Below are 9,051 nucleotides of genomic sequence, written 5' to 3' on the forward strand. Positions count from 1 at the left end.
ACTAATAATAACTATAACATCTCCAATCAAAACTAGCCCACAACCACATTACAGATTCACATTGAAAATAACATGGTAATTAGAACAGCAGTAATGTATATAGAAGTTTAGTATTAGATACATGATTAAAATACAATGCTCAAATACATTGTAAAACTTTGGCCCAGACGGGACTCGATCCTACTTGTGGCTGTTGTGGCTCTACGGGTATACGCTGCCGGCCTTCGCGTGTGAGGCGAACGTGATAACCACTACACTACAGAAACTGTGGATGACAGTCATGTGATAAATTCACCATAATGCTCACTTTGCATCATCACTATTTGAAAGAGCAGATGCATATGTCACTTTAATTAATCTTCTCCCTTTAACGGTATATTTCTGGATTTTTGACATAAGGCCTCATTTCCCAGTTATCCAGAGTGTTGCTGATTTCTGGACATATTTTTTTTGTAGTTCAAGCAGTTCTTATATTTGAAGAGTTTTGTGGCGCTAGGCTAATGCAAGGCTAGCGCATTTCTACGATATCAGCTAGCCTGCATTAAAAACAGTCTGACCGGCTCCACAGTGCACCTGAGGCAAATCACTTATAACGCCTAGTCTTGCGTTATAAGTGATTTGCCTCAGGTGCATGATATAAATGTGTGTGTCAATAGTAGGGCAGGGCGATATGGCCCAACATTTACATCACGGTATGAAAAAGAAATATCATGATAACGGTATATTTGGCGACATAATTTACACCTGGCAAAATACAAACAAATCAAAGCCTTTCGCCGATGGGGAAAATTCATTTTCAGCCATTTGTTCTTTTTATTCATCTAAATTCACCTAAATCTCTAAAAAACACAGACGATAAGATCGAATAATGATGTAAGTTCACCCTCCTCTGTGCAGTTTACTTGTGTTTTTACTGTCAGGCAATATGGTGTTTAGGACATGTGTTTGCCAGAAACATGGGTTAAATGAATTGTAACTTTCAAAGGATTCACTATATCTCGTATCTCTGCTGTTCGATGCCAGACGCACAAACACACGGTCACACGCGGAGGCAAAGAAACAGAGAGGGGGAAAGTGCTCATTAGAAAATTGTCCCTCAAAATGTCCCACCATCCATGTGATGCAAGGTCAGTTATATTCCAAAAAATATTCTATCGACACAAACATGTATATCGTTTGTCTGGCGTAATCAAGTTGATTTGCCTCAGGTGCACTGTGGAGTGGGTCAGACTGTTTTTAATGCAGGCTAGCTAATATCGCAGAAATGCACAAGCCTAGCACAAGCCTAGCGCCACGTAGCTCTTCAAATATAAGAACTGCATGAATTACAAAAAAATATATCTCCAGAAATCAGCAACACTCTGGATAACTGGGAAATGAGGCCCTATGTCAAAAATCCTGAAATATCCCTTAAAGCTTGTGATGAAGCACTGCCCATCACAAGTGCCTTTTGTGTATTGGCCCTGTCAGCGTTCTGTTCAAAGTTATGGAGAAACAGCAAAAAGCTGCTCCTCAAACACCTCTGTGAAATTAAAATATTTTCCCACATTATTTAAAACGACTTGAATACACAGTTTGTCCATTTCTGTCCTGCCAAATAATCTGCCAGGAAGCTCCTTTTTTCAGATTTAAAGCAGAGCTAATTCACCTGGGTTTTAACTATAATTGTAACAAAACATTTTTTTAAATTAATTTTTTACATTTGAAATAAAAATATTTTCCCACATTATTTAAAATCACAGAAAATTAAATATGGGTTTTACATGGTATGAAAGAGACACAATGTAACTGAAGGCTTGCCAGGTCCGCGGTAAAACCACGGGTGTTTTTTAAAAGCCATTCCGCGGGTGAAAAAAACTGTCTGGCAACGCTGAATCACAGCATGATGAGCCTGGGTTTTAATTATAATTATGAAAAGTATTGTTTAATTAATAGTTATGCAACTTTGGGATGTTTGCATTTAAATGTTGGCATTAATCGACCTGATGGAAACAATAACATCGACAATGAATTCTACTCAATAGGAATTTTCATTGACCTCCAAGTTTCAAGTTTCAAGTTTAATGGTTTTGTATAGCCCAATATCACAACAGAAGTCGCCTCAAAGGGCTGCAACAAACATCAAGGCAATAAAACACAGCAATAAATATGACAATTAAAAGTTCAGGTGAATCCAGGCAAATATAATGTCCAAAGGTAGCGATGAGCGGCGTGGGCGTCCCCCGTCCTTAGACTCTCCAGTACGGCAAGGAAAAACTCAAAAACCCGGCAGGACAAAAGAGAAACCTTGGGGAGAACCACAGAAGGAGAGATCCACTCCCATGGACGGACAGGCTATAGAGACCCAGGGCCGAAGGATCCCTCAGCAGACGGGCCAAGATCACAGACCGTCCAGTCCTCAGGTTCCAGAATGTAGGGTTCCTCCGTTCACCCAGGTTCCTCCGTTCGATCTAGACAGGCACTCCCGAGGGGGGGGGGGGGACAGGAGACACCATGTGAATAGTGATGAACAGACTACAGATAAATTAAATATTGTATCATGATAAAACAAAGTCTGCAGTAAGAAGAAGAGGATAGCGCTCAGTGGACCGTACTTCCCACAGCAGTGTTTCTCCTGAGGCAGCTTTACTTCAGGCTGTGGGTCAGAGCTTTTCCTAACTGACCTGATTATAAGCTAATTCGAAGAGGTACGTTTTGAGCCTAGTCTTAAATGTAGGGACTGTGTCTGCTTCTGGGCTGGGAGTTTATTCCATAAGACCGGAGCTTGGTAGCTAAAGGCTCTGCCTCCTACAGTAATTTTGGAGACTCGAGGAATCACTAGTTGCCCTGAGTTTTGAGAGCGGAGAGCTCTGGTTGGCTGATATGGAATGACAGCGTCTTGGAGATAAAGCGGAGCTAAACCCTTTATGGATTTAAATGTGAGGAGCAGGATTTTAAATTTTATTCTAAACTCAACAGGAAGCCAATGGAGAGACTTTAGCACAGGTGTAATGTGTTCTCTTCTCTTTGTCCGGGTTAACAATCTAGCAGCTGCGTTTTGAACTAATTGAAGACTTTTCAGGAGCTTTTAGGGCACGCTGCCAGCAGGCTGTTGCAGTAATCCAGCCTTGAAGAGACAAATGCGTGAATAAGTTTTTCTGCATCGCTCTTAGTTAGGATATTTCGTATTTTAGTAATGTTGCGCAGGTGAAAGAACGCTATTTTACAAGCCTGGTTTATATGTGTTTTAAAAGAGAGGTCTTGGAGGTTTTTTACTGTTGTGCTCGTTGATATGCTAATATTATCCAGGGAGATGATCTGTTGAGATAAAGACTCTCTCAGTTTTTGAGGGCCTAATATAATAACCTCGGTTTTGTCCGGGTTAAGAAGGAGGTAATTTGCTGTCATCCATGTCTTTATGGCTTTTACGCAGGAGCTAAGTGTTTCTAATTTATCTGTCTGACCTGGTTTTATTGATAAATACAGCTGTGTGTCGTCCGCATAACAGTGAAAATGTATATTGTGATTTCGGATTATGTTCCCTAATGGAAGAATGTATAGTATAAATAAAATTGGCCCGAGCACTGAACCTTGTGGCACCCCATAGCACACTTTGGAACACGGTGAAGACTTTTGGTTTACATTAACGAATTGTTGCCTGTCAGATAAATAAGATTTAAACCAGGAGAGGGCTGTTCCCCTGATGCCTACGTCACATTCTAACCTCTGCAGGAGAATATTGTGGTCGATTGTGTCAAAGGCTGCGCTAAGGTCTAACAAAACTAGTTAGTAAGTTAGTAAGTTTATTTATGGAATGCCCCTTGAGATGTTCCATCTCGTTTGCGAGGGGGTCCATTAACACAAAACACTATTTACACAATAAAAGACAGGACACAGACATGACAAAACACACATTAGGACAGTCACACAGACAAAACAAACTTGCTCCATAGTCCTCCCAAACCCCTCCAAAATACTTAGACAAAATTTACAATAAATAAATAAATAAAAAACAACAACAGAAATATAGTCAAAAGAAAACAATAGAAAACAATTCCAAGAGATGAGGTAAAAGTACAAAATTACAAATACACTTAAAGACATAAACAAGGTGTTTTTAGGTGAGAAAATAAGGAGGCTCTAAACAAATCAAACAATGTTAAAGAACGAATGGATAAATTTGAACTGAAAAGCTCTGCGACCTATTTCTTTATTAATGCGTGGGACAGTAAAAGTAAGAGAGTGAGTACTTCTGAGTGAATATGTGGATGTAAATGGAATAAAAAAATGCTCCAGATACTGCGGACAGCTAAAGTAAATACATTTAAAAATAAACATAATCCAGTGATAATGGCGTCTATTGTTTGGCTGCAACCAGTCGAGTTTTTCAAACAAAATGCAATGATGGGTTCTGTATGGACATTTCAAAATAAATCTGCACAGGGTGTTGAAAAGAATATTAAGTGGCTTAAAGAACAACTAACCCCCAAATCAACTTTTTTTTCTAGCTAAGTTGTATAGATGGGTATCTTATAGTGTTGTCTACGTGTATCTGTCACTATTTTAACAATTTAGTGCAAATTTGTTGAAATCCTGTCTTTGTGTCCCAAACCGTCTGTGTGGCGCCATCTGCAGCGAACTGTCTGTACTGCATTTGATTTTTTGAATTCGGCACCCAATTAGCGGAGGGGAGAGAGATGATGTCAGGAGGCGAGAGATGATGTCACGGGCCCTGCCGCTCTGGGGTATAAAACGGCTCAGTCTCGCTCACGCCCCCACAGCGAGTTGGAGTTGGAATAACGAGAGAATATTTTCATCGATTGTCAGGTTTGTGATTAGTTATCATAGCATTTAGGTAGATTTTATTAGGATAGCTTTTTTATTATAAATAAGTGTATAGTTTTAGTAGTGTTAGTTGTTGAATATTGTAGTTGTAGTCACTAGTTGCTTTTATTGTTAGATTAGTTAGCTCAGTTTAGCTTAGGGCGTTTGTTAGTATTGCTTTTAGTGTTCTATCGTGTATAATTTAATTGTTAGTTGTTAATTGTACTGTGTTAGGATGGGGAGGAAGTGTAGTGTAGTGGGGCTGGAGTTTGCAAATACCATTTTACGTGCTGATTCCTTCGCCAACTTCACCGAGGTTGAACTGGGCTATGCTAATCTTCTCCGTTTGAAGAGCGAGGCCGTCCCCACCGACTCTGCTGCACCGCCAACAATGTGAGGTGAGTGAGAAAAATAATGATTTACCCATTTTGGATTTGGTAATAATTGCATTGATTGTAGCTGCTGTAAAAAGAGGCACTTGGTTCACTCTGTCCCGGTCATTCCTGTCAGTAGAAGCTACTTTGCTCACAGATTGAGTCATGTACAGTATATAGAGTTTTTATGTGCACGTCAGAATAGATCGTTATTGTAGTGTCTCAAACAAATTCGCCGTTTTGGCCTCTGATAATACCGATCATATGAGTCGTGCAGATCTGTTGAAAAAATATGGCGTGTAAATAGACTCTGCAGCCTCAGCTCCAGGCGACGTGTCCCGCACTCGCTCACTGTGGCTGAGGAACAGCAGCCACCGGTTATAAGCGCGTCTACTCGCTGCCCGGGGCAGCCTGCTAATGCATCCGTCTGCAAAGTTACGCCAACACTGTGCGCAAATGTGCACGAGTCTGAGCACCAAACTAATCTAAGTTTGATATGACTGTAGCTTTTGACAGTAGCTACAAGCTAGCCTGTAAAGCTAACGTATAGCTAGCCTGTAAAGCTAACGTATAGCTAGAACGTACTGTGTGTCGGAGGCTAAACTGACCGGCTCCGTGCGCGCTCTGCTCCCGTTTGATGCTCGAATGCGGTCAGTGAGGAGAGGGCTGACCTCTCCAGGTGGACCGTGTGGTCAGCGAGGAGAGGGCTGACCTCTCCAGGTGGACCGTGCGGTCAGTGAGGAGAGGGCTGACCACTCCAGGTGGACCGTGTGGTCAGTGAGGAGAGGGCTGACCACTCCAGGTGGACCGTGTGGTCAGTGAGGAGAGGGCTGACCTCTCCAGGTGGACCGTGCGGTCAGTGAGGAGAGGGCTGACCACTCCAGGTGGACCGTGCGGTCAGTGAGGAGAGGGCTGACCACTCCAGGTGGACCGTGTGGTCAGCGAGGAGAGGGCTGACCTCTCCAGGTGGACCGTGTGGTCAGTGAGGAGAGGGCTGACCTCTCCAGGTGGACCGTGTGGTCAGTGAGGAGAGGGCTGACCTCTCCAGGTGGACCGTGTGGTCAGCGAGGAGAGGGCTGACCTCTCCAGGTGGACCGTGCGGTCAGTGAGGAGAGGGCTGACCACTCCAGGTGGACCGTGTGGTCAGTGAGGAGAGGGCTGACCACTCCAGGTGGACCGTGTGGTCAGTGAGGAGAGGGCTGACCTCTCCAGGTGGACCGTGCGGTCAGTGAGGAGAGGGCTGACCACTCCAGGTGGACCGTGCGGTCAGTGAGGAGAGGGCTGACCACTCCAGGTGGACCGTGTGGTCAGCGAGGAGAGGGCTGACCTCTCCAGGTGGACCGTGTGGTCAGTGAGGAGAGGGCTGACCACTCCAGGTGGACCGTGTGGTCAGTGAGGAGAGGGCTGACCTCTCCAGGTGGACCGTGTGGTCAGTGAGGAGAGGGCTGACCGCTCCAGGTGGACCGTGTGGTCAGTGAGGAGAGGGCTGACCTCTCCAGGTGGACCGTGTGGTCAGTGAGGAGAGGGCTGACCGCTCCAGGTGGACCGTGTGGTCAGCGAGGAGAGGGCTGACCACTCCAGGTGGACCGTGTGGTCAGCGAGGAGAGGGCTGACCTCTCCAGGTGGACCGTGTGGTCAGTGAGGAGAGGGCTGACCGCTCCAGGTGGACCGTGCGGTCAGTGAGGAGAGGGCTGACCACTCCAGGTGGACCGTGTGGTCAGTGAGGAGAGGGCTGACCGCTCCAGGTGGACCGTGTGGTCAGTGAGGAGAGGGCTGACCACTCCAGGTGGACCGTGTGGTCAGTGAGGAGAGGGCTGACCGCTCCAGGTGGACCGTGTGGTCAGTGAGGAGAGGGCTGACCTCTCCAGGTGGACCGTGTGGTCAGTGAGGAGAGGGCTGACCGCTCCAGGTGGACCGTGTGGTCAGTGAGGAGAGGGCTGACCACTCCAGGTGAACCGTGTGGTCAGTGAGGAGAGGGCTGACCTCTCCAGGTGGACCGTGTGGTCAGTGAGGAGAGGGCTGACCACTCCAGGTGAACCGTGTGGTCAGTGAGGAGAGGGCTGACCTCTCCAGGTGGACCGTGTGGTCATTGGGCTCTCACAGATGTGAGCTGTTCTTACGTGGTTTCAGAATCAGTATAGTTGTTGTTGCCATTGTTGTTGAACAGGTTCACAAAGTAGGATAAATTCTGCTAATTATGTTCATGTTTACAAGTTTTCTGAAGTGAACCAAAGTTTACACCTATTTGGACGCAGCTTTTCAAAATGCCAAACCATTTGGAAGTTTTTAGTAGCCGACTGTAGCCAGAATTAACCTGATACAAATATTTGGTTGATCTGCTATAGGGGGCATATTCTAAAGTATATCGTAGGTTGTATTCCTATAAATCATCAATACAAACAATGTGTTTGCATGTCACGTGTGTGTGCACTTTATAAATATTATTTATTGTTATGTTTTCAGCCAAAAGTGAGCAGAGAGAAATGTCCAGACTGATCCAGTCATTACAAGGCATGCAAGTGTCCAGGCCAATGTGAAGCCGAGCAGGCGATGCAAAGGTGAAATCTATTTATCCTTTATACAGTACTGTCATTTTATGTATAAAACAGTCACCACTTTTGTTTTTTTATATACTGTAGTTAGACACAAGTTGTGTAATTACTGCCATTTTAAACGTGTTTTTTTAGTTTGTGTTTTGTACAGCTACTCAAGCCCGGACCGCTTACACAAGCGTCGGTTGTGGGACAGGGGACCTGATGGAAATCCCTCTTCCTGACAGTCCCAGAGCAGCCTCTACACCTTTAAAAAGGAGAAGGTGTGAGGTGTCAGCGTCTGACCCCAGCTTCCACATAGATGACAGTGCCAGCACTGTGAACTGTTCAAGGTACAAAGGAAATCTAGCTTTTTAATAGAAAAAATATATACAGCGTCCTGGTTTTTTGAGGGATGAAATATCCTTTATTTTATATAGCATTCCTGCTGAAGTCCCTCCACACAAGGACAAAGAACATATTGTTCTTGAGGACCAACTGCTGGAGCTGTTTAGGCGATGTCCTGTCTGGGTCACTCAACAGTGTCCTCGCTGTGAGTTCTCCAGTCAGCCCATGGTGAACAACATCCCAGCTGGGAACCTCCAGCTCTGTGCTGCTGTGCTGTTCACCGGCTCATCGTTTAGCCAGATTTCAAAGGTACTACAAAAACATTTTATTTTTCCATATATTATCCGATGATAACAGATGTTTTAATTTGATAGTTCTTGGGGGCCTTCAGTATTCAGGGACTGTCAGAGCAGTGCTTCTATAGGCATCAGGCAAAGCTCCTCATCCCTACGGTCAACTGGCAGTGGAAGCTGGAGCAGGATGACCTCATCAGGGAGGCTCTTGAAAGCGGCTCTGTTACACTGGGCGGGGACATGCGGGCAGATTCACCTGGTAAATACATTTCATTAACATTTATCTGAAGTATTAATAAAAGTCAGCTAATGTATAACTTGCATTCATGTAGGACATTCAGCCAAGTATGGCAGCTACACCATGATGAATCTAACGTGTAACAAAGTCATTGACATCCAGCTAGTCCAGGTAAAACAATTAAATATGTAACTTTGGATAACTGTGCATTATGATAGAACTCATATTCTTATTTTTTTGTCTTATTAGAGCAATGAGGTTGGAAACAGTGTGCGCATGGAGAAGGAGGGGTTTGTGTTTTGTGTCCCAGAGATTGGAAAAAAATGATGCGCTGGGCCAGAAAAGGTGAACGGAGGAAATGACGAGGTGGAAGAAAAGCATTGTGAACTATCTATATGAACCATCTCTACTGGTCACCATCAAAGGCTGTGGCTGAGTGGACATCTGGGCAACTACATTCAGAA

General features: G+C 44.5%; 1 long non-coding RNA gene across 1 annotated transcript; it reads left to right on the forward strand.

Annotated features, from left to right (window-relative positions):
- Positions 1-8,285: 8,285 nt before the first annotated feature.
- Positions 8,286-8,758, forward strand: LOC306982796. The gene is made up of 3 exons (XR_013794232.1): positions 8,286-8,365; positions 8,431-8,608; positions 8,682-8,758. It is a non-coding gene; the product is annotated as an uncharacterized lncRNA (long non-coding RNA).
- Positions 8,759-9,051: the final 293 nt, after the last annotated feature.

Source organism: Gobius niger (assembly GCF_951799975.1).
Source record: "Gobius niger genome assembly, contig: SCAFFOLD_58, whole genome shotgun sequence".
NCBI lineage: Eukaryota > Metazoa > Chordata > Actinopteri > Gobiiformes > Gobiidae > Gobius > Gobius niger.